We start from the raw sequence: 27,467 nt of genomic DNA on the forward strand, positions 1-27,467 counted from the left end.
TTGGGTGTCATTGGGAGCTCGGAGGTGGGAGGCAGTGTGAGGTTATGAAATGAACACAGGTTTGAAGGTCACAGAGACCTGGATCTGTTACTTGGTAGTTTTGCAGCCCGGAGGAAGTACTTAGATCCTGGAATCTCTTTGTTATCATCGGTGCGAAATGATAATGGTACTCACGTCTTGGGAATTTTGTGAGATCTTTAATTATTAAGGTAAAAAAATAGAATGCACGTAGGACAGGGTCCAGAGTGTTGCAGGTTCTCAGTCAGTGTTAATTCCTTTCTTCATCCTCTGCTTCCAAGCAACAAGACCCACGATGGGAGGCCATGGCTCGGGAGAGTAGATGCTTCTAGGTGAGAGAGGTGATGATGGTGCTGGACTACTGCTTTGCTAATAAAAGGCTGTGGTACCCAGTGGAAGGTGCACTACACTAACATCAGGTTCTGGATTCAAGGTTTAGACCGTCCACAGTGTTAGTTGATATGTACAGGACATTTCTCCTCTCCGAACCCGAGGGTCCTACCAGGAAAGGGAATCATTTGGGTCATAATCTAGGGTTATGTAGGACTATAATCTAGACTTTGGAGGAAGACTAGGGCATAAGAAGCAGAGCGTGTAGGGCGCCTGGGTGGCTGAGTCAGTGAAGCGTCCGACTTCGGCTCAGGTCATGATCTCGCGGTTTGTGAGTTCGAGTCCTGCGTCGGGCTCTGTGCTGACAGCTCAGAGCCTGGAGCCTGCTTCCAGTTCTGTGTCTCTCCCCCTCTGCCCCTCCCCTGTTCATGCTGTATCTTAACAAATAAACATTTAAAAAGTAAAAAAAATAAAAATAAAAAGGAGAGTGTGTGTCACCTGAACTTCCACAAGGAATATAGAAACGGCAATAGAGATGAAAAGAGTGCATTAAATTACCTAGAGCAAAACTAATGGGTTGATGGGCCATATGCTAACGACATTTGCATGTGTGTCGTCTTTGACCTTGCGTGGCAGTGTTTTTAATTTTGCCATTATTTCACAACCTTTTGAAGTCAGGAGACATCATGTGAAGATTCAGATCATCAGCTTCTTTTGAAGGTCCAGCCACACTACGCCTCTACCACAGAACTTCCTACAGAGTATATTGGTAGTCAGGGCTGTGGAACAGCTCCCACCCTCAGAGCCTGCATTTGGCCACAACCTTCACCTGAACACCTTCACTCATAAATATATATATATATATGCTGCACACCTGGATCCTGGAGACATTTAGGTGCCTGACATGTAAAACATGAAGAAATTGAAGTCCCAACACTAATGCGTCCACAAGAGCTAAAAATTTGCCTTTATTTTCATTAAAATAGAAAATAATCATAGAAAGAAAATCTGAGAGTACAGTGGCATAATACAACTGGTCATTGACTCAAGGGACAATTCAGTGACACAATTTGCCAGGGAGAGATTGATGGCGTCACCTCCTCCATTGTTGGCCACAGCCAGAGAAACAGCCACACTAATTGGAAAGTTAATCACTGAGGAGAAAACAATCAAAGATGTGTTCTGTCTTTCTTGTATGAACTCTATTTCCAGGTGACCAGGAGTTGGTGAGGGAAAAGCTCCTTTTATAGACGTATTTCCACTAATAATTGCAGAAGGAGTGATAGAATTAAAATATCATCATTTTATAACACTCTTTGAAATGATGATTTTGATAAGCATCAATGGTGTCTAAGGCCACATCCGGATGGATGCACACAATACCATCTAAGATATTCTTTCCCCCAAATCAAAACTGAATCTCATCAAATCTGTAATGCTAACAATATTGTCACCAACTCAGAAATACAAGGGAACAGAGACACCGGACCAATGATACCAATGGGGAGACAACCCACATTATCCAGACCTAGGAAAACGACATTAATTCAACAAATACTAAAGAAAAAGTAATAGAGGGAGGGGATAGCCCATAAAGTAAAAAAGCCAATACAAATCAACTAATGCCAATGTATGCACCTTATTTAGAACTCGATTCAAGCAAACTGTAAAAATAAAAAATTCATAGGGCAATCCAGGACATTGATTGGATGTTTCATGGCATTTGACAAGTGCTGCGTTTACTTGTTGTAAGAATTACATTAGCACTTTTTGTTATTAATAAAATTTACTTTTCACAGTGGTTTCAGACTCACAGCAAAATTGAGCAGAAAGTAGAGTTCTCAAATACAGCCACCTCTCACCCCCAAACACAAACAACTTCCTCTGCTATCCACATCCGCCACCAGAGTGGTACATTTGTTATAACTGATGAACCTATAGTGGCGCGTAATTTACATTAGAGTTCACTCTTGGTGTTGTACATTCTCTGAGTTTTGAGAAATGTGACATGTATGCATCCACCATTGTACAATCATACAGAACTGTTTCACTGACCTAAAGAATCCCTTGTCCTCTTCATCTCTCTCTCTTACCTATCCCCTGGTCATCTTGTTACTCTTCTAAATAATTTGCCCTTTCCCAAAATGTCCTCTAGTAGGAATCATACAATATGCATCTTTTTTAGATTGGCTTTTTTCACAGAGAACATGAATTTAAGTTTCCTTCCTGTCTTTTCGTGACTTGATAGCTCATTTTTTAAGTACTGAATAACATTCTGTTGTCAGGATTTACCAGTGTATCCATCCACTTACTGAAGGACATCTTGGCTGCTTCTCAATGGTGACAATTAGGAATAGAGCTGCTATAAATATCCACATGCAGGTTTTGGTATGGACCTGAGTTTGCAGGTTATTTGGGTAAATACCAATGAGCATGTTGACTGGATCATATGGTAAGAGTATGTCTAGCTTTGTAAGAGACTGCCACACCGTCTTTCAAAGTGGCTGTCCCATTTTGCATTCCCACCAGCCACGGATGAGGGTTCCTGATGCCTTCCATCCTTACCAGTGGTTCTAATCCTGGTTCTAATCCTGGTGCAGGAGTATCTCATTGCTGTCTTAATTTGCCTTTTCCCAACGCCCTGTGATATGGAGCACTTTTTCATTTGTTTATTTGCCATCTGTGTATCTTCTTTTCTGTGACCCATTTTTTAATCAGATTGTTTTCTTATCCTTGAGCGTTAAGGGTTCTTTGTCTATTTTAGACACCAGTCGCTTATTAGATGCATCTTTTGCAAATATTTTCTCTCAGTCTGTGGCTTGTCTTCTCATTCCTTTGGCACTGTATTTCACAGGGAAGAAATTTTTAATTTTAATGAAGTTCAGCTTATTAATTATTTCTTTCATGGATTATTCCTTGGGTGGTGGTGGTGTATTTCAAAAGTCATCACCATGCCTGAGGTCACCTAGACTTTCTTTTATGTTATCTTCTATGAGTTTGGTACTCTATTTTTACATTTAGGTCTCTTATCCACTTTGATTTAGTTCTGTGAAGGGTGTAAGGTTTGTGCTTAAATTGTTATTTATTTATTTGCACATGCAGTCAAGTTGTTCTAGCACCATTTGTTGAAAAGGGTATCTTCACTCCCTGTATCGGCTTTGCTCCTTTGCCAAAGATCAGTTGGCCACATGTATGTGGGTCTGTTTCTGGCCTCAGTATTGGGTTTCATGGATCTATTTGTCCATCCTTTCACCAAGACCACACTGTCTTGAGTACTATACCTTTACAGTAAGTCCTGAAGTTAGGTAGTGCCAGTCCTCCAACTTTGTTCTTCCCCTTCAGTGTTCAGTTTGCAATTCTGGATCAGTCTGTTAAAATCCACAAAATTATTTGCTAGGATTTTGGTTGGTATGACATTGCATTTACAGATTAAATTGGGGAAAACTAACATCTTGACAGTATTGAATCTTTCTATTCATGAGTATTAAGTATCTCTCCATTAAATTAGCTCATCTTTGGTATCTTTCATCAAAGTTTTGTAGTTTTCTTCATACAGATTATATACATATTTTGTTAGTTTTAAGTAAGTATTTTATTTGAGGAGGGAGTTACTATAAATGCTGGTGTGTTTTTAATTTCAAATTCCATTTATTCATTGCTAGTATATAGGAAAGTGATTGATTTCTATATATTGACCTTTACTATAATTATTTACCAGTTTCAGGAGCTTTTTGCTGATTCCTTCAGATTTTCTAAATATTGTCATCTGAAAACAAGGACAGTTTTACTCCTTCCTTCCTAATCCATGTTCCTTTGATTTCCTTTATGTGTATGTGTTACTCCATTAGCTAAGACCTTCAATATAATGCTCCATTGCTAGCTTATTAAGAGTTTTTATCATGAATAAGTGCTGGATTTCATTACTTTTCCTGCATCTATTGATATGATTATGTGATTTTTCTTCTTAGCCTGAAGCAATAGATTACATTAATTGATTTTTGAATATTGAACCAGCCTTGCATACCTGGGATAAATCTCACTTGGTCATGGTAAGTCACTGTTTTTATACACTGTTAGAATCAATCTGTTAATATCTTGTTAAAGACTTCTTAACTGTTCCTAAGAGAAATTTGTCTGTAGTTTTCTTGTAACATCTTTGTTTAGTTTGGTGTTAGTGCTGACCTCATAGAATGAATTACGAAGTATTCACTCTGCTTCTACCTTCCGGAAAAGATTGTAGACAATTCATATAATTTCTCTATTAAATGGTAGACTTCAGCAATGAACCCAGTTCTTCTCTATTTCGGAAGTCTATTAGTTACTTAATTTCTTTAACAGATGTAGACCTACTTCAGATTGTCTATTTTTTCTTGTGTGAGTTTTAGCAGACGGTAGTCTTTCAAGAAATTGGTCCATTTCATCTAGGCTATCAACTCTGTAGGCATAGAGTCATCCATAATACTCTTTTAATTTTCCTTTTAATGTCAATAGATTCTGTAGTGATGTCTCCCCCTTCATTTCTCCTATTAGTAATTTGTGTCTTCTCTATTTCTTTCTTAGTTAGCCTAACTAGAAGCCTACCAATTTTATGGATCTTTTCAAAGGATCAGCTTTTGGTTTTTTGATTTTCTTCTGTTGATTTCCTATTTTTAATTTTATTGATTTCTGTTCTACTTTTTATTTCTATTATTTATTTCTCTTAATTTATTATTTATTTTTTTCTTCTTACTCTAACGTTGTAAGGTGGAAGGTTAGATTATTGATTTTAGATCTTTCTTCTTTTCTAATGTATGTGTTCAATACTGAAAATTTCCCTCTAAGCCCTGCTTTCATGGCATCTCACAAAATTTGATAAAATTTTGAAAAGAAATATTTTTCATTTAATTCAAATATTTTAAAATTTCTCTTGACTTTACCTCTATTACCCATGTGTTATTTAGAAGTATGTTATTTAATATCCAAGTCAAATGGGACTTATAGCCATCTTTCTGCTACTGATTTCTACTTTAATTCCATTGTGCAGACATTATATGGTTCCTATTTTCAAAATGTGTTAAGGCATATTTTCTGACCCAGAATGTGGTCTATCTCGCTGAATATTTCATATGAGTAAGAAGAATGTGTAATTTGCTGTTGTTACATGAAGTTGTCTATAGATATCCACTATATCCAATTGTGTTGTCCTGTTGAGTTCAACTATGTCCTTACTGATTCTGTGCCTGCTAGATATGTCCATCGATGACAGAAGGATGCTAAACTCTTTACCACTGTAAGTGGATTTTTCAGTTTTTCTTTGCAGTTTTATGAGTCCTGCTTCATGTATTTTGATGCTCTGTTTTTAGGTGCATACACATTAAGGATTCTTATATTCTGTTACAGTATTGACCCCTTTATCATTACAGATTATCCCACTTTATCCCTCATTTTCTTTGCTCTGAAGTTTGTTCTATCTGAAATTGGTAGAGCTACTCCGATTTATTTTACTTGGTGTTAGCCTAGTATATCTTTCTCCACCCTTCAGGTTTATAGGTGTCTTTAAGTTGGGTCCAATTTTTTTGACCCATTCTGGTATTATCTGTCTTTTAATCAATGTATTGAAATCTAAAGCAAATACTGAGATAGTTGAATTAATAGCTACCACATTTGTTACTGATTTCTATGTGTTGCCCTTGTTCTTTTTTACCTATATTTTTTATCAACTTTTTTCCTTGTAGCTTTGAGTATTTTATAGGATTACATTTTCTTTCTTGTCTTAGCATATCAATAATTTTTCTGTTAAACATTTTTAGGTGTTGCCTAGAGTTGTCTGCAATATACATTTACTGCTATGTATACAGCTCACTTATAGAGTTCAAATATATGTATATATATTTATATAAATATTTCTATTTATATATATTTATATATAAAAATACATTTTATTATCATTATTTTGAACAAACTCTTGTCTGTTAGATTAACTGAGAATAATAAAAATAATCGTATTTATTTTACCTTCACTTACTCATTTTTTGATGTTCTTCCTTTTAATATACAGACCCAAGTATCTGTGTACATCATTTTCTTTCTTTCTAAATAACTTCTTTTAACATTTCTTGCCAGACAGGTCTACTGGCAACAAGTTCCCTCAATTTTTATTTATTTGACAAAGTCATTATTTCACTTTTGAAGGACAATTTTACAAGGTACAGAATTCTAGGTTGATGGGTTTTTTTTCTCTTAGCACTTCAAATATTTCACCCCACTCCCTTTTTGCTTTCACAGTTTTTGACAAGTAGGATGTAATTCTTTTTTTGTTTGCTTGTTTTTACCAACAAAAATGCATTGGTTCAGGAATAGCAGAGACTTGCAATCAAGGACAAACAAACAATGGCAAAACCATAAGCAAGTCCCAGCATATAATTCTTATCTTTTCTCCTCTCTAGGCAAGATGTTTTTTCTGGCTTTTCCAAGATATTTTTGTTTCATTTTATGAAGGTTGAATATGATATACCTTAATATGTTTCTTTAGCATTTATCACCTGGTGTTCTCTGAATTTCCCGGTTTGTGGAAATTCCTGGGAATTTGGAAATTCCCAAAAAAATTCCATATTTTTTGATGTCTGACATAATTTAGGGGAAATTCTCCCTCATCATTGATTCAAATATTGCTTCTTTTCTTTTTCCTCTTCCCTCTCTTTCCGGTAATTCCCATTATGTGTATGTTACACCTTTTGTCATTTTTCCACAGTTCTTGGATACCCGGTTTTCTGTCTGTTGGTCTCTCTTCTCTTTGCTTTTCAATTTTGGAAGTAGCTATTGTCATTTCCTCCAATTCAGATATTCTTTCCTCAGCTGTGTCCAGATTCCTAATGAAGCCATCAAAAGTATCCTTCATCTCTGTTAGAGTGTTTTTTATCTAGTATTTCTTTTGGATTCTTTCTTAGAATTTCTTAGAAATCGCTTCTCTCTGCTTACATTACCCACCTATTTTTTCATGCTGTCTACTTTTCCCCCTAAAGCCCTTAGCATATTAACTGTAGTTCCAAAATTCCTGGGATGTTAATTTCAACATTCCTGTCATGTGACTGTGGTTCTAATGCTCATTCTATCTCTTCAAACTGTTTCTCCTGTTAGTAGGCCTTATCTTTTATTCAAGAATGTACATGATGTACTGGGTAAAAGAGGCTGCAGTAAGTAGGCCGTTAGTGATGGAGTAATAAAGGGGAAGAAGCTTCCTACGGTCTTATGAGTAGGTCTCAGTCTTTCGTTGAGTGTTTGCTTCTGGAAGGTGAACTTCACAAGTACTTCCTAGAGACTTCCCCCGACTCAGGTGGGGCAGGATGGCTAGAGGGGGCTGGGTATTTCCCTTTCCTTGCACAGAAGATTAGAGCCAGCTGAGGTTGGTTAGATTAGTTGTGTTCCGGTGAAATAGTTCCTCCTTGTTAAGAACACAATGCTCCGGTGTATTTAAAAATGGTTCCTTTCCTTTTCTCAAATATTTACTGTGAGAACTTGATAGAGCTACTGGAGCTAAAATTCACAAAAATGTGGGGATTTGACCAAGTCTCCTTGGAGTTTTCTAATTCTCAGAGGTGTCCACACTGAGTCTCTAGTAATTCATCAATAACAATTCAGGTTTTCCTTCCTGACACTGGTTCCCGAGGCTGGGTCTGCTTGTGGGTTTCTGCTCCAGTAATTATGATCCTCTGTTTCGGCTTGTCTGTCTCCAATACGGGGGCAGTGGTTTGCTTGTGACCTCACGTCTGTGACAGATCCAAGAACGATTGTTGATTTTTTTTTTTTTTTCAGTTTACTTGGGTTTTTACTTGTTTAGGACAGAGGGGCAACTTGTTAAGTTCCAGACCAAAGACTGGAAGTCTTTTTAAAAAGAGTTCCTATCTCTTCAAGATACATGGAAACTATTTATAGGTGGAATGATATGAAATAGGCGATGCTTCAAAAGGATTTGAGAGGCTGGGGATACAGATGAGCCAAGATCGGCCATGAGTTGATCATGGTTGACTTGGGAATTAGCTGCAGTGCACTGGTGTCTGGTTCTCTATACTTTTGTATTTGTGTCCAATTTTTCAAAACATAGTTTGTCATGTGGCTTCTTTTCTACTCCCTGATGAAATTCCAGTAGCTACACCTCTCCCGGTCCATTTGTCCCCTCCCTCCCTCTCTTTCTCTCTCTCTCTCTCCTCTCTTTTCTCCAAATACCTTCTAAACATTGAATACAACTCACGGATGTCCAAAGAGAAAGAAAAGTAATTATACCTTGGGAGTATTTCCCACACCTCTGGCCTTTACGTTTCTTCACCCTGATCTTGAATACACCATTCTATTATTCTCTTGAAAATTTTCTTTCATTTTCTTTTCCATCAACTTTTTCGTAACTTTGCCCTAAGAATATTGTCTATGAAATCAAAATAAAAGCGGTTGCGGCAAATTTAAATACACATACAAAGAAATCTTTAACCAGCTGTAGGTTCACAACCCTCTGGGGAGATTTTCTGGGGTAACCTGGAATCTGTACCCATACACAAAGGGCAGAGAGAGACTGCAGAGAGAGGCAGGCCACTCGAGGTCGGTAGGTGATGGCCTTAATAAGAGCGATAGGCACTTACACGCGAGGCCGGTCTTGGGCAGCAGCAAGACGAAGAGATCCCTGCACCCGCCCTCCAAATCTTGAGAATTTATAAAGAGCCCCTAATCGGGCTCAGTCGTGTATACTGTGCAGGTGTTTTCAATACCACATCACCATCTCAAGGCTGTGTCCTTGGAGCAGCTCCTGGGAACGGGGGAAGGCAAGCGGAACCCACATTCCAAGCACAGGAAGAAGGATGAGGAGCCGGTGAGTGCCTGAGTCCAGGCACTTTTTTTTTTAATCACGGTTTTCAACACCAGTAAAATAAAATGCATTGGTTCATGCATCTCTTTTAAAAAATGTTTAATGTTTATTTATTTTTGACAGCGTGAGAGACAGAATGTGGGGGGGGGGGGGGAGAGGCAGAGAGAGAGGGAGACACAGAATCCAAAGCAGGCTCCAGGCTCCTAGCTGTCGGCCCAGAGCCCCACACAGGGCTCGAACTCAAAAACCGTGAGATTATGACCTGTGCCAAAGTCCGACGCTCAACTGACTGAGCCACCCAGGCATCCCTGGTTCATGTATCTCTTTCAATCAACATACATTTTACCAGAAGATACATGTGTGCTCTGCTCTGGGAAATACTGCACTAGCTCAAGTGATGGTTACAACCATGGAGAGAGGTACATGGCTACCCAACGCCACCCCCCCCCCACCCCCACACCTTCAAACACTTTAAGTCATATTTATACCTCCCTGTTCCTGCACTAACATTTGGAAAGTGATTAATTGGCAGAATTGGAATCTCTCACTTCTCCCGTGTGGTAGTTTTTCTTAAACCTGAATGTCTATGAGAAATTGCACCTGCTTTATTATGCAAATTCTCAATAGTTGCAGAGAATTCAACTGTTGTCCTGTCTCTCATATGAGAGAGGTATAAAAACATGTTTGCTTCTTGAGAGATGCTTCAGAACTCCAGCTAAAAGAGAGAGCTGCTGTTTTAGATTCACTTTGTTTTTAATTTATCTGCAAGGGAACTCTGAATGAATTGATCACAGAAGATGGGATTTCGTTTCTGAATGCAGCCATGTAAAAATCAATGTACATATAAATGTGGCAAACCATTTCAACTGTGCCTAGAGTCTTGGTTTCTCTTTCACCCCTTAGATTGAGTTTTCTTTTATTGGATCAGTGCTGTGGAGACCCTGAGCGGGGGAACAAAATAGAAGAAAGTACAAGTTTGGGCTTTGATTAAATCTTACAGAACTTGAAAAATGACAATTCTTTGGCTTTTGGTTATTACAATGCAACAGGACCAGCAGCCGAGTGATTATAAGAAAATAAATGTTCCAATAAATTGGCCAGGTACTACCACCACCATTAAAATCTGAGCATTCCTGGCTGGGAACCCAATAAAACCCATGAAATCCATGTGCAGAAATGCTTCTGAAAATGGAATGACTGTTGAATGCTGGAACTGTATAAAAAAACAACCAGGACAATTTCAATAAGCGTGCCAGGCTTTTAAATTAGCCTTGAAATAATGAACGTCAATTTTCAACCTTTTTGGGGTATTTTATATCAAAGAATGTGATGAATGTTGCAATATCACTTTTTACTCTGGTGCAAAAAAATATTATTCTCTGTAGACATTGCAACATAAAACAAAAATGCTTTTATTACCAGTAGCAGTGATGTGACAAGCCTGATAAATGTAAGTTTAAGATTCCTTTGGGTTTTGGCATCCCTTCACACTTATTTTCAAGTTACTAATAGATTCTGTAGGTTTGACTAGCCATCATTTAAGAATGTCATTTAGTCTGAAATGACAGAAAAGTAAAATGTTCTTAAATGCCCAATTTTTCTCTTTTCCCTGACTGAGTTGCTAATGACTTAAAGTAATATCTTTTATTCATGTTGTCTGAGTGATGAAATGGTCATTGCAAAATGATGAATATCAAGCAGAGATGTTTTCATTTAACACTCTTAAAAAAAAAAAACTCTAATGGGAACATGGCTGCCCATTTTGGTTGTTTTTGTTTCTGTTTTTGTTTTAAAGAGACTTGGATTGACAGATAAATTCTTCCAACTGAATGGGCCTTAAATATCTCTCATGCAAAACCGAGATGGGTTAGATGAAGCCTGCTTCAAATGGGTTGGCTTAGAGGCTAATTGGCGCATTGGAGAGCAAACAGGGTTTTCCTGTTTTCTCCTACACTATGGAGGTTTCTCAGACCGAGACAGTTGGCTACCTACACGTAAAGAGTTAATGACAAAATGATCCATTACTTTCCAAGCAGCATTTTCTTTGAAAGTTATGTGATCATATTTGAAATGCCACATAATAGCCACATTAGGGATCTCTGGGATCCTAAACATGTATTTTGAAATGTAAATAACCAGCTCAGGTCCCTCGGGGTGTCTTGGAGGTTGACATTTAACTAGCTTTTAATATTTTCATTTGCCATTTGGAAAAATATAACTTTTTTTCTTTACAAACAATTCCAAAGACACATGAGACATCCCAGAACTTGTGTAGAACAATATTTATCGTTGCAGGAACTTTTCGTTCATTGACTCATCTCTTCATTTATTAATTTATCCCAAGAAAACACTTTTTTGGTTTCAAACTCTGTGTTGCACACAGGAAGAATGACGGCGAACAAGGCAGATGGATCTCCTCTCCTACAATGACTATACCCATGTGAATTTAAATAGTGACCAATAAATGAGGCCGATTCATATAGTGACAGAGTGGCAGAAACACATAGAAAGATGGGGTGCTTTTGTTAGAGGGAAGTGTCAGCAAGGGAATCAATGCCCATGAACAGTGATACTCAGAATATGTCCCCTGGACCGGCAGCCCCTGCAGCATCTGAGATCAAGAAGAAAATGCAAGTTCTTGGGCCCCACCGTTGACCAGAGGTCATCCCAGCTGTCTTGTTTTCACCATCCTGCCCCTTGAGAGATCCTGATGCGTTCTTGAAATTTGGGTGGGGCCGGTGATCTCATTTGAACAAACCTCCAGGAGATTCTGATGCAAAGTTGGATCTTGACGTTCTGATAACGCTGAAGTAATAGTCTACCCTTCTCTTCACCGCACAACTGCCCCCCACCTCCACGTTATTTCCCATATCTTTGCTCTTCAAAGAGAGTTTAATTCCTTCCCTCACAATCTTTCTTGAGTCTACTTCAGTCAACTCTTTGTTGATATCACTATACCAAAACTGCTCAGGCCAAAATCACCAAGTGACCTAGCTGCACTGAATCCAATGATTTTCAGTCTTTGCCTTACCTGAGTTATTGACAACATTTGCCACAATTGGCCAACTTCCTTCGTGAAGCAGTTCCTTCCCTAGACCGTCTCCTACCTTACTAGAGAGGCTTCCTGTTTCTCCTCCACTTGTGAATTGCAGTGCCCCAGCCCTTAGACCTCGGATCTCTTCCTCACTGGTCTCACTTAGTTTCACAGGTTTAAATATCACCTACATACTTCCAACTCCCAAACTCAGATCTTTGTCTTTGACTTTTCCCTAAACCTCAGACTTCCACTTTCGTGTAGGTGTCTAATTAGCTTCTTAAACTCAACGAGACTTTAACGGAGCTTTTGATGCTCACCATGAAACTTGCTTCTCCATCTCAGTAAATGACACCCCCATCTCTGGAACTGCTCTGGGCTCACATCTTGGAGACAAGCTTGACTCTTCCTGTTTTTTTAATCCAGTATCCAATCGTTCAGTATTTGCCTCCTGTTACCCTTACCCTCAAAATATATCTCGAATCCCGCTAGTTATCACCACCATCACTACTACTGGCCAAGCCACCATCCTGTCTCACTTGGATAATTGCCCTGGCTTCCTAATGGATGTTTCTTCTCTCACACTTGCTCCACAGTCTATTTTCCACAAGAAGACTCACCCATCTTATTCAAGGAACAGGGCAATGTTTTTACAATAAGCTAAAGTCACATGTGGTCTGAACCCCTCGGAGCTTCTAGCACCCTCTCCCTTGTTCCCTGTACTCCCTTGTACTTAGCTTCCTAGCTTTCCTCGAAGAAACAGGCATGCTCCTGCCTCACGACCTTTGCATTTGCTTTTCCAACTGTCTGCAGTGCTCTTCCTCCAGATATTCTTGTGACTCATCTGTGACTCCTTCAGGGTCTGCTCAAATGTCTTCTTAGCAGTGACATGTGCCCTACTTTATCTCTTTACGTGTCTGATCGAATGTATCACCCTCTGAGATATTATATCATTGCTTCAGTGATTTGTCTATTGTCTACTTCTCCTCACTAGAACTGAGGACAGAGACTCTCAGTCTCTGTTCATTGCTTTCTCTCCAGTGCCTGGCACAGTGCCTGGCCCATGGCAGGGCTTCCAGTAAATATTAGAACAAAGAATGTATTTAATGCTTCAGGTCTGAGATCAAATACCCACCTCCTCAGGTGCCCTTCTACACCCATCTAAAATGCCCTTCCACACCCCTAATCTATAGCTTCTCACCCTGTTTGTTTCTTTATGGGATTGTGAAGATCTGTGCTACCTTATTAATATGTGATTTATTTGTGCATAATATCTTCTTCCCAAACACACTAGATTGTATACCCCATGGGAGTCGGGACCTCATCTAACCTCATGATGTTTAGCACCTAACACAGTGGTGAACCTCAAATATTTTTCAAACGAGTGTGGAAAGAAAAGAAAGAGCTTTCTCTATGCTCTCTTGACGCCACCCTATTTATTTAATTTTCATATCACACCGCTGAGACATAGGATGTCACCTCCATTCTATTTCTGAGAATGCCAGAGCTCAGGGAGTCTAATAGCTTGCTCAATGCCACTTAGAAACAAATCACGAAAGTCAGGTCAAGATCTGAAGTCCACTCTCTTTCCATTTCATTCCTTGATAGGGAAACCAGCCACAGGGTCAGTAGGATCTCTTTGACATAATACCCTAGCTTGAGGAAGAAACTATTTCGTCTAAGGTGTAAATAATCGATAATGTCTTTATGGCTACCCCTCTCTACTGCTTTCTTATTACTTTAAAAGAGGCATTCTCGGGGCGCCTGGGTGGCGCAGTCGGTTAAGCGTCCGACTTCAGCCAGGTCACGATCTCGCGGTCCGTGAGTTCGAGCCCCGCGTCAGGCTCTGGGCTGATGGCTCAGAGCCTGGAGCCTGTTTCCGATTCTGTGTCTCCCTCTCTCTCTGCCCCTCCCCCGTTCATGCTCTGTCTCTCCCTGTCCCAAAAATAAATAAACTTTGAAAAAAAAAATTAAAAAAAAAAAAAAGAGGAATTCTCATTTTAACCCAAGGGAGTAATAAAGATATCGAGATCTATGCAAGAAAGTAATTTCAGAAAATAAGGTTTTCATTTTCTTTAATGACTCCAAAATGGTAGATAATTTTTGGGTCTACATCTAGGAGTTGGTACAGTGGAGGAAGTATTGAATTTAGAGTCCGGTCTGCTACAAATTAGACTCCGAGAAGCATCCCATCACCCCCCCCCACACACACACACACACACAGTGGCAATTTTCTCACATAAAAAGGGAAGATGACACGTACTCCCAAGAGCCGCAGAGATGAGAGCACTAACAAAGTCAGTCAAGTTGGTGTCACTTTGACGTCATTGTCATCCCTTCTGGGGTGTCCTCTGTATTGTCCAGAAGCCAGAGCCATTCCCCAACCCCCCTTCACAGAACACCTTCCGGTTGGCTTCTGCCAGGAAGAATCAATTGTAGAAGACGTGGGGGAACAGAAGGGAAAAGCAGTGGATTACCAGAAAAAGGCATTGTGGCAGATGTGATGTCCCCAGCAGCTTCTGAGTGAACTCCTGCACATCACTATATTCAGGGCTGCAGGCTTGCGAGGTTTTCTCCTTTCTCCCCTCCATAGAGAGTCACAGCAGCATGCGGTGAGCCCCCCGACCCGCCGGTTCAGGGCTGCAGGCTGAGGTGATTAGAAATCCTGACCTTTCCCCCCTCACACTTTCCAATAATTGCACAAATCTCTAATCCCCGGAATTCAGACTCTTTACGCTGGAATACATGGAGTGATGTCTGTTTGCTCCATAAAACCCCTAGGAGCTCCATAAATCCTAGGAGTGCCTGGGTGGCTCAGCCAGTTGAAGATCCAACTCTTGATTTTGGCTCAAATCATGATCTCATAGTTTGTGAGTTTGGGCCCCACCTCAGGCTCTGGACCGATGGCGCAGAGCTGGCTGGGGATTCTCTCTCTCTCTCTCCCACTCTCTCCGCCCCTCTCTTGCTCCCTCACGTACACACATGTACACACCATCTCTCTCAAAATAAATACATGAACGTTTGAAAAACAAGCAAACAGGGGCTCAGTCAGTTAAGCATCAGATTCTTGGTTTGGGCTCAGGTCATGATCTCACAGTTTGTGAGTTCAAGCCCTGCGTGGGGCTTTGCACCGACAGTGCAGAGCCTGCTTGAGATTCTCTCTCTCTCTCTCTCTCTCTCTCTCTCTTTCTCTCTCTGTCTTTGCCCCTCCCATGCTCACTGTCTCTGTCTCTCTTGAAACAAATAAATAAACTTGAAATCTTTTTTAAAGAAACAAATACAAACAAAAAACCCTGAATCCTAAACAGTAACAACAACGTATGCACAAGGAGCATGTCCTGGCCCCAGCACGGAGCTGTTTTTTCAGCTCTGAATTCCTACAGTAGCCCCGCGAGACTGCTGCTGTTACTAGGTCCATTTAACCCATGAGGAAACCGAGGTTTGAAGAGGTAACTTGCACACAACTTATCAGCACCAAAGTGGGGACACGCTAAGTGCTCTGTCAGGTAGGCCTGCTGTAAATGAAGAGCCAGAGGCCTGGTGGCTGGGGTGTCGTCTGCATTGCCCAGGAGCGAGAATAATTCCCGGAGAATGACTCCCAGCATTCCTGACCTCCACCCACGAGACGCCGGAGGCATCCCCAAAGATACGGTCACCCAGGATACCTCCAGGCACTGTCAAATGTGCCCCGAGCGGCAAAATGCACCCTCTCCGTGCCCCCTGTCTGAGCCACTGGGTTCTGGGGCTGCGATGGCACAGATTTAGCCTCCACTGTGGCACCCTCAGTGCTTTCTGTGCTAACGTCACAACAGGCTCTTCAGGCTAATGCATGCTTTTACAAAACCTGAAAAGAAGACGCGGAGTGTCGTGTATAGTATCCCATTTGGTTTACAGATGTTGAAACCTACCTAGAGCAAAAGATACGCAAAGAGTCATACGAAAGATACAAAAAGTGTCAACCTGCTCGCGTTGATTACATCTGCGATGTGAGCTGGAATAAGAGCCGAAGAGCTGGTGAGCTCGTCTCAATGTGTTCCTGCTGGGGCTGGCCTTACTAGAACGAGCTAAACTTTTCCAAATCGTGTTTCCAATCATTTTCTTGATTGCAGTTAAACAGTAGAAATCAGATCACGCTGTCCGTGCAGACCCCAAGGGAGACACAGTGAAAGAGGCCAAGAGGAAACACATAAAGTCCCTGCCCAAAGCCACCAATCCTTTCTGGAAAGATCAGGAGGTTTGAAAAGCTGAGAGAGTGTTCCTGAAATGTTCTTGAGCCTTCTAGGATGGGAAGTCAACATCGTGGGCCCTAAAACAGAACAGCAAGAGAGAAACAACTCTGAAGGCATCATCGCCCCACACCCCAGCGGCCCCCAAACAACATCTTTGCTTGACGATCTGTGATGAAGGAAACCACCTGCAAGTTCCCGGGGCCGCGCTCGTAGGCAACAGGACTTTATTCTCCACACGCAAAGAACTGATGACCCCCTGTCCTGACTCAGTCCCTACTTACTTAAGCTATCTACCCTCTCCTGCAGGACAAGGTAAGCTATGCCTCAGTGGAAAGCAGAGAAGATCACTGATTGTTGGCGCTCCCGGATTCACTTAACATCGGCCGCTAGGGCTCCATGTTCTTTGAATTAAGGACGGTGTTATTCACTCTCGAAAACAGTGAACACCCAGTATGTTTCTCAAAGTAACTAACTGAATGAAAGGTACTGGGATGGACACTGATCATACTGCATCTGAATATGAGGGCAGGGGACGGTGTGGTGCAGAAATCTGACCGTTAACAGCTCCTCGGGGAGACATTTTTGCACAGAACGTATAATATTTTGTACAGGATGCACTTAATACATATTTTTTTAGTCATTTCAAATCAATTCGGATGAAACCAAGTGAATCCTTCATTGGATGCTAAAGTATAGAGAGTTGTTGAGCTGAAAAGGGACGAGTTTCTCAAGGCTGGCATTTCCCTTCCATAAAACCTCTGTGACTTGGGTAAAAGCGGAGTAACTTCCGAATTAGACAGCAGTCTGAAAGGCCTTTAGAAATGGATATGAGGGGCGCCTGGGTGGCTCAGTCGGTTGGGCGTCTGACTTCGGCTCAGGTCACGATCTCGCGGTCCGTGAGTTCGAGCCCCGCGTCGGGCTCTGTGCTGACAGCTCGGAGCCTGGAGCCTGTTTCAGATTCTATGTCTCCCTCTTCCTATGACCCTCCCCTGTTCATGCTCTCTCTCTCTGTCTGTCTTAAAAATAAATAAATGTTAAAAAAAATTAAAAAAAAAAAAAAGAAATGGATATGAAACATAACACGAAATGGCCCCAAATTCCAGTAGACTTCGCAATTTAAGTCTGATGTCTGGGCAAGCTATTAGTCAGCTGTATTCGTCTGAGAGGTGTTGGAGAGCAAATAATTATGAAAACTATCACTTTCCTAATTTCATTTTAGAGGATCCAAATTTCCTTCTACCTGGATGTCTGCCTGGAGCAATCAAATCATCTCTGTGCCAGCCAGGTGAGGGGGACTCGTATGTGGTGCAGTTCTAAGAGCATCAGCACCTCTAAGTTTAAAGTCTTAGTTAAAAGTTTCCAGGTATGTCCGAACTCAAAAGGGACGCACTGCAAATTATGATATGGACGGGCAAAATAGCAGTGTTTCTTTAAACCAACCCTAAGAGGGAACACCTGAGTGGCTCTGTCGGTTAAGCCTCTGACTCTGGCTCAGGTCATGATCTCATGGCTCATGAGCTCAAGCCCCATGTCGGGCTCTGTGCTGACAGTTCAGGGTCTGGAGCCTGCTTCGGAGTCTGTGTCTCCCTCTCTCTCTACACCTCCCCCTGCACGTGCTCTGTCTCTCTTTCTCTCTGTCTCTCAAAAATAAAAATAAACATTAAAAATAATGAAATAAATAAATCCAACCCTAAGAGGAAGATGGCCAAAACAAAGGAAAAGATTTTCGGCACACAACAAACAGAAGGAAATAGATTTAAAACCAGTAAATAAACATTGATTAGTCTTTGTAGGTAGGTTGTTAAATTAAATTTATACTGAAAGGATGAAATTTTCGGAAAATGGCACACTGAAGGCTTCATTTTAAATTATAAATTCTCATCTAAAGAGAAAATTGTCTTAAAGGCCCCATTTTATTACTCAGTACTGTTTTCACTTTATGGAATATTTTGCATTATATTTTAATTAAAGTTATAATTACAGAACTAAATATAATTAGCTTCTTTCTTCAAAAGAAATTGGAAGTGAACTTACTTTATTAAATTTTCAATTTGTTTCCTGCAGTGTTACATGGTTTATTCTAATTAATTGAAGGAGAGCTCATAAATATTTTATCAACATGGGAATATGATTAAAAACTCAGGAATTTTACCCTTGATTTTTTAAATTTTATACCCCTAATTTTTGGCTTGTGCTCAGATGTAAGCAGATGAAGTAGGATAAAGTCCCTTGATATATCCTCTCTTGACCTGGGAACATTTCAGGAACACTCTCTCAGATGCTTAGCATCTGGGTTAGTGGAGGCATTTATTCCTCCCTATTTCTTTTTCGTCTGGGGTCAGCATTTTGAAGTCATTCTGAAGGCTTCTCAAAGGAGGAAAGGAAATGGTCAGGCTTTATTTATCCTTACTGGATGGACACATTAGTGGATACAAGATGTCAGTGCCAGATGTGGTATTTCTGTCTGCCTCCTGCCCCCCGTAGCCCTCCTGAGAAATACATTACTCAAGTACGGGTACTTCATTTGTTTTGTTGGCTGTCCATCCACAGAACCAAAAACAGCACCCAGTACAGAGGGAGTGCTCAGTAAATGCTTACTGAATGAATGAATGGACCCAAACTTCCCAAAATGTGTTCCCTTGAAGACTAGTTCTGAATGATAAGCAAGGGTGCAGCATGATGATTTGGTATACACAAGCAATGTGAAAGATTCCCCCCCCCATCTAGTTAATTAACACATCCATTACCTGACATATTTATTTCATGTGAGACTATTACAGTTCTATTTTCTTAGCAAATTTCAATTATGTAGTATGGTGTTACCAACTATAGTCAGAATGTTTTCCTAAAAATTTCTGAAAATTTTCACATTTATCAAACTCTCCTTATTCCCCATCCCTCAGATCCTATAGCAACCACTTTTCTACTCTCTGTTTCGGTGAGCCGAACACCAACAAAAAAAGTCAAACTCATAGAAACATTTTTAGTTTCTTGACCGAACAACTTCCAAGGGAATCAAATGTGTAACTTTACCCATTGTGATTTAACCAGGAACATTTATCCCCTGGTGGATGTCTCCTGAGACTAGTATTCTGCAGAACATACATTGGGCAATGCCGCTTGTATGACGCAAGGAGAAAGAGACTAACACTGAAAGCATACTGAACCATATAAATTCAATTGTATTTCAAATGAATATCATAACTACCCTTAAGTGACGCAGAAAGAAAGGACAAGAGGGAGAGAAGAAGGAAAGAGGGAAGGAAAGAAGGATGAACTAATGCAAGCAACTGACTATACACTTTCAGTTTGTGGCAGAATGGAGTAGGGTGGAGTGGGGTGAGGGCAAGAATTGCAAGCAAATCCTCAGCGGTTTTTAATAAGGGCTGTTCTTTGTAATGGTGTGGGCAAAGCAATTGTGAAACTATTTTAACTGGATTATAAAATTGAGCAATTGAATGAATTTGGGAGCAAAGTGTTCCAGGGAGGAAGAAGATACATAAAGACATGAAATGGGAAAAGACAAGAAAGAAACCTGGAGTGGCGATTTGGAAATTGGGGCTATTGATGTGAATTTCAAAGATATGTATATGAATGAGCATATGTGTGTATATGTGTACATGGTTAAGCATATATGTAAGCATAGGTACATAAATGTGTGTGTGTCTGTTGCATTTCTATACAATATAATAATTAACGATCAGAAAGAGAAATAAAGAAAAAAATCCCATGTAATGATTACATCAAAAAGAATAGAATATGTAGGAATAACTTTAACCCAGAAGGTGAAAGTCCTTTATACTGAAAATTATAGGACTGTAGGCGTTCTTAATTGTCAACCTTGTAAAGAAACGAAGAAAGACTGTGGAAATGTTCCACATTTTAAAGGAGGCAAATAGACATGACAACTAAATGCAATACTTGACTTTAGACTGGGCCCTATATGAAGAAGAAAAATGCTATAGAAGACATCTCTGGGCCAACTGCTATGCTTGGAATATAATAAAATTGCATCAAAATAAATTTGTGAAATTGATAACTTATGTAAGACGTTATATAAGGTCATGTAAGATGATATTTCTATTCTTAGGAAATACACAGGGAAATATTTTTTAGGTAAATGTCCATGACTGGTAAAAATGATTCTCAAAGGATTGAGAAAAAGAAAAAGAAAATATTAAAGAAAAGGAAAGAAAGAGCAAGAGAAACTACATGTGCCAATGATAAAGGAAAATAAAAAAAATATTAATAGGAGAATCTGGATAAAGGGTCTCTGGGTATTCTTTACATTATTCTTATTCTTTTTTAAGTTTATTTATTTATTGAGAGAGAGAGAGACGCAAGGAGGGGCAGAGACAGAGGGGGAGAGAGAGAATCCCAAGCCTTCTCCACACTGTCAGTGCAGAGCCCAATGCAGGCTCAAACTCACGAACCATGACCTTGCGACCTGAGCTGAAAGCAAGAATCAGTTACTTAACCAACTGAACCAACCAGGCACCCCACATTATTCTTATTCTTAGTTGAAAATATTCTATTTAGATGACACTCTTCTATATTAGTCTATCTTATTTGAAATCATTACTGTCATTACTATTAGTTATTCTGTTCTTATTTGAAATCATTTCTAAGTAAAATTCTTAAAAAGAATGTATTTCTTTTTTTTTTTTTTAATTTTTTTTTTCAACGTTTATTTATATTTGGGACAGAGAGAGACAGAGCATGAACGGGGGAGGGGCAGAGAGAGAGGGAGACACAGAATCGGAAACAGGCTCCAGGCTCCGAGCCATCAGCCCAGAGCCTGACGCCGGGCTGGAACTCACGGACCGCGAGATCGTGACCTGGCTGAAGTCGGACGCTTAACCGACTGCGCCACCCAGGCGCCCCAAAAAAAAGAATGTATTTCTTAAAGGAATACTCTTTTGAGAATGGTGATAATATTGAAGCTGGGTGATGGGTATAGAAACGGTCCAATATTCTGTTGTGTTTATTTTGTTTATGTATGAAAATTTTCCACAATAAAGAGACTTTTCATTTTTTAGAAATGGTTTGACTTCTTACTGGATTTTGTATAAACGGCGATTTCTTGTTTTGACCATGGGCAACACTTGTGAGATGTCATAAAAGGGACATCTCTGTACTGGATAAGTAAGTGTCCATACCACACATAACATGCTTGCAAAACTGAAGCTTGCACAATCCCCCATGATCATCTAGTCCAGCACTAGGGCTCTTATCTTTGCTTTTGTCCTATTGAGCCCATTCAATCTTTCTCTCCCTCTCTCCCTCCCTGCCCTCCTATCTCTTTCTGAAATTTAAAGACATTTGTTCTTCTGCATGATGATGTTATAAATTAAGACACCTTTTCCAAGTTGATCTCTCACTTCCTTCTAGGTTCTTCCATCTTTTTTTCACTTGTTTACTATTACCTTATATGTCTACAGCATCACTACACTTTTCAAAACATTTCACATACAGAATCTGACATCATCTTTAACCATCTGTAACCACCTGAGAGGTCTCAAGGGAAAGCTATAAATGTATACAACCATATTACACATTAATATAACCATATTATAATATATATACATATACATATGTATACATATACATATACGTATACATATACATATATGGCTATATATACATAAAACCATGCCGACTTGGCCAACAAAGAACCTGGAGAGGTGGATGGCAAGTCCAATGTCTCCAGAAGAAGGGATCAGAAACCAGTCCATTTTCCTCCACAGCAGGCATTGGCCCAAGCAAGCTACATCATGAAGTCTGACACAAAATAGTCCCTGACTATTAATAGTTTCTGGTAAGCTTTTAAATAACAACACAAGGCTTGTTTTTAGCTTATGATCCACTCTGACAACCATGTCTTTTTCTGCTGTGATTGTGCAGAGCCCAGCTTTCCCAGTTTTGGAGCTATGTCTTCGCATGTGTCCGTATTGATTTCAATCCCATATGAAATATTTACATATGTTTATCACTTTGTCATCATTTAGCATGGCATCTGTTTGCTGAAAATGAGTCAGGTCTCAGCCACAGCAGCTTGTCAGAGTGGCATATATAAAGGAAAGGGGAAATTGCCTTTTGGTAATTAAAAGTAGTTTGGTTTAGGGGCATCCGGGTGGCTCAGTCAGTTAAGCCTGTGACTCTTGATTTTGGCTCAGGTCATGATCTCATGATCATGAAAGTGAGCCCCCTATCAGCCTCCACCCTGATAGCTCAGAGCCTGCTTGGGATCCTCTCTCTCTTAGCCTCCCTCACTCACACTTTCTCCCTCTCTTGAAATAAAAAAAACTTTTAAAAAGTAGGTTGTTTTATTCATTATCACCTGACATTTCATTATTTTACAGTTTCAAGTATGTTTTTGCATGTTTCTCTTCATTTCAGACTTAGGACAACCCTGTTAGATATGTAAAGCATCTTATTATTGTGGTTGTGAATTCAAAATCTTGAAAGGTTAAATGATTTGGAAAAGGTCACACACAGGGCTGAGAGCACAAAGACCCAGGTCTCCGATTCATAGAGTCATGGTCTTATCATCAAACGTGCTCAGTCACGGCATTAAAGTAAACACTAGGATGTGATGACTTTTCAAAGATGCCAGAAACCGATTTTACAATTAAAATAACAGATACCATTTAGTGAGTATTTAAGTATTCATTTAAATATATAAAAGAATATTACACAGAACGCTTTCTGTGGTTCTGGAAATCAACTAAGTCTCAAAGTCCCACGAGTCAGGAGATAATCCCTTATTCAAAAAAAGGTGACTGAACTGGGCTTCTGACACTCACCCCCATCACCCATCCCACCTATACAAGCAGAACACAAGTGTTAACAGAGATTGGTTAAATCAGAATGATTGTTGGCCTGGAAGGCATCCCACAAGCCAAGTGAGAGTGTTTCTAAGGAGAGATTGAAAGCTGATTATAAGGTGAGAAGAGCCTCATTCACTGGCAGACCCCTTTCAGGGCTACAGAAAAGCCTAACTTCCCACCTCTCCCCCTTCTCTACCTTGTAGTACAGAGCTCAGTGACAAGATTCTTGAAGGAGCTTTACATATGTCCCCTAAATTTGGGAGCATATGCGAGACAAGAAGCTGATATTCAATTCCTGTTTGAAGTTTCCCCAAGATGGAAAGGGAGGCTGGCTGGACCCAACCACACAACAGGGAGAGGAGAGAGCGGCAGTGAGAACAGCCTGCTCTCTCAGCATGGCGAGATTTCCATGCACCAGGTAACTTATTCACCTGACTCAAACGATCCTGACGGTGCCATGCCCAAGATTTCTCCATGAAAGGAGCAGCGAACCCAATAGAAACAGGTCGTATGTGGGCGACAGAAGACAGAAGCTCGTCAGTGTCGCCAAACCTTCAACCAATGGGAAGCGAGCATTTTGAATACCTGGTCCCAATATCCCTGTCTTAGACCAAGTTTCCTAGAAGCGGATATTGAGACAAAGATTCAGACATAGGGATGGAGAAGTCTCAAGAGAAATCTATAAAGGAGGAAATAGAAGAGAATCGGGAGGGGGAAAGAGTCAATCTAGTGAAGACAGGTAGGTCTAATCATGGTGTAAGCCATGGGTGGAGGAGGACTCTGCAGCATAAACTACACAGCTGAATTGTTCTCTCATGAGGCAGAGGGCCGGGCTTCTCTCTCCCTACATCAATTAGTCAATGGCTATTGGCACCTGGAATGAGAAGGTGGGCTTAACCAAGGACAGTTCCGAGGAGAAGCAGCGACAGGGTGGGGAGGCAGCTCTGAGCCATCCAATGCTCAGCTTAACTAGGGAACATTTGCACTGGACCAGTAAAGGGATCCAGGTATGGAGGCAGCAGCATCTGCTATACTCCCCTTCCTCTAAAGAGAATGTTCTCAGTATGTTCCAGGAGGTATCTCAGAGACTTTGAGCCCCAGTTACTCATTGTAGCCACCTGCTCATAACAAAGCTTTTTGCAGGGGTGGAGGGTGTCTTTCTTTTCTTCCTCTCTTCACTTGTACCACCTGGAACCACCTCCCAGACAAACTCATTGCACCCAAATTCTTGTGTCAAGGGACATTTTGTGAGGGAAACCCAAACGCAGACAATTACCAAAATGAAATTATTCTTATATCACTGAGTGTTACCTAAGACATGAGCTCCAACTCAATAGCCTTAAGCAGCTCTTTCCTGCTTGTGCCTCCATGGAATTTAAGTTGGTTGATAAATCAACACCCATTAATTATCTCATGTAATCCTCACAGTGACTTTCTGAGGTGGGTGTAATTACCTCCGCTTTACAGATAGGAAAACAGAGGTTCACAGAAGGTAAGTATGTGGCCCAAAGTCTCTCAGCTGAGATTCAAATTCAAGTAATCTGATTTTAAAGCCAAGGTTCTTGTCTGCCACACCACATCACCTTTCTTGAGGTTTTAGAAACATGACACTGATGTTCCTTTGCTCATTTCTAAAATTATATATAGTGCAAAAATAAGTAAATAAAATTGAATACAGTGCTCCTGAAACAACTCTTAAGACAAGGGTGGTGAGAAGTTCACTTTTTTGTCTGATGAAGGGGCACATTTTTTTCCTTTTCTAATGTAGCCAAGAAGATGAAAAGGCCAGACAGCATGCTCTGTTTTTAAACTGACAACATTATTGATATTTTTCAAATTATTACAAGAAAGACCCAGAATTCACATGTTTTATTTAAGGCACTCCCTGCATTGTTTGGACATGACATTATTTATGCCAAAAATGGTATATTGGATGAACATTTATTCACCCAATAACATTTATTAGTTACAACCAAGCAGTTTTAAGACCAGAATAAACACTGGGAAAAAACAGGGAAGTAAAACAGTGTCTTATTTCCCTGGCATTCTCTCCGACATGCAGAGATTTTGTTCAAGTTATAAACTACGTTCTTGACATTTTCTCTATAGGATCAACAAAACTCCCTAGGTGGCTGGCTACTAGGAGTGACTATTAAATCAGCCAGGTATCAAGCACAGTTTCCATATAGGAGATCATGCTGTATGGTAACGAGGGTCCATTCGTTGGTATCAGACCGTCTTTTATTAAATGAGGACTTGACTTTTATTAGCTTTGCAATCATAAACTATTTATGTTCCTTATGACTCAGTTTCCCCTAAATGAAAACTGGAAACAACAACAGCTGCTCCATGATAGGGTTTGGGAAGCATTACGTCTGTCATGAAGACAAAGGCGTTACATGTATCTGACCACAAAGCAAGTACTCACTAAATGTTTTTATAAGCAGAATAGAGTAGAAGGGGGTACTTAGATGAAAACAAATAAGCGTTCATTTTGCAAAGTTTTGGCCTATCCAGTTCCGGTCTTAGGCATGCCATACTTTCCTGGAGGCCAACAGCTAAATGGTATGCACAAATTCCCTGTGCAAAGCACATTGGGACGACTGCATTACTGACAATGTTTATCTGGAATGATGTCACTTACAACATTCCCCTCTATGGTGCCTTTTGGGGATTAACCCTCTCCCCTGGGAAAGCAGCAGAGGTAGAAAGGGATTATAAACAGTAGAGAGAATATATGTCGATGTGGAACTCTGTAAACTTCCATTACTGTGGTTCTGGGATGACAACATAAGTCACAGGAAGGGAAGCTTCAAATGAATTACACAGGCCTTCCCCAAGAAGTGGTAATAAAACCGTGGAGTACCATTTGCCATCCCATATTTCATGTGTGCCCGATAAATTCAACTCAAGAATTTTATCTTCATTTTTTTCCCCATTTTAAGTCTCTTTCTTATTGCCCCTGCCATGTGACTCTGGGATTTATTTTTTTCATTTAACATATAATTATTGAGTGACTTTGCTGTTCTGTAGAAAGGCATCATCGAGCTGTAAGTGCAAACTATGGTGATTATTTCCACGGATACCTCGCAAAACATTGTTTTCCTGTTATAAAGGATGGATAACAGAAAAACAGGAAAAAAATAATGTTTATTAAGCACCATATGCCATCTCTCTCTAGCTGACACCATTATTTGATGTAAATTAAGAGTAAATGTGAACTGATTTCATGGTTGCTTTTGTGAAATGTTAATACTATAACAAGGAAGGACAAGCAGAAGCTCAATAAAGGAGAGCATAATAATAATAATAATAATAATGTTATTATTACTATCGTTATTATTTCTGTGTACCTTAAGCCATTCTACCTCTACTACCCATTCCCCAACTCTTCTCCTGTCCCCCACGGTCTGTAATGAGGCACTATGGGTGGAAAGGTCATTAAGAATAGATGAAAATGGCAACTGAGGGTCCCTTAGAGCAATGGCAACGTGGAAATTAAGATCTCTTGGATCGATTTCCCGAAGTACTCTAACAAATGTGTGTGATTAATTCCTGATGACCCAAGATCTCTCATTTTCAAATTAGAAATGAATTAGCTCCTTTGCAGGCTTATTTTGAACGTTGCATATAATGTATGTAATTTATCTCGCATAACTCCTGGCACGCAGTAGACACCCAAAAATAGTGGCTGTAACTATAAGTATTATAATTAATAATGTGTGTTCACTGTTCTTAGGATGAAAACAATGATTAAAATCTATTTTTAATCCCCTAATTCCAGCGGATGGGATGTGATGGAGGTGTGATAGTTTCTTTCCCAACATCCTCACTTCCATTTGCACACTAGATGTTCTAGGACATCAAGGTCGGTCTGGGAAAGCTAACAACCTCAAGGAGAGCTTCCAGCAACTCTAAGTGGAGTATGCTATAAACTGTTGTAATACACAAGAATCCAGGCATAAAGTGGGCTGTTCAACTCACAGTCAATTAGAACTCTGATTCTTTATATTTCCCCCTTAATCCCCATGGCTTTAGTTTTAAGCAGAGCTGGGTCATGTGGAATATTAACAAAGGCTTCTCTGAAAATCCAAAAGAGCTATTCTCTCTGTGTTATTATGAAGCCTCTTTTATGACCTTATTATATAAGGGGTTTAGTTAAACAGGATTTTTTTCTCCAAATTAGCACAGAA

Source organism: Herpailurus yagouaroundi, unplaced genomic scaffold (genome assembly GCF_014898765.1).
Source record: "Herpailurus yagouaroundi ecotype Mexico unplaced genomic scaffold, PumYag 213, whole genome shotgun sequence".
Taxonomy (NCBI): Eukaryota; Metazoa; Chordata; class Mammalia; order Carnivora; family Felidae; genus Herpailurus; species Herpailurus yagouaroundi.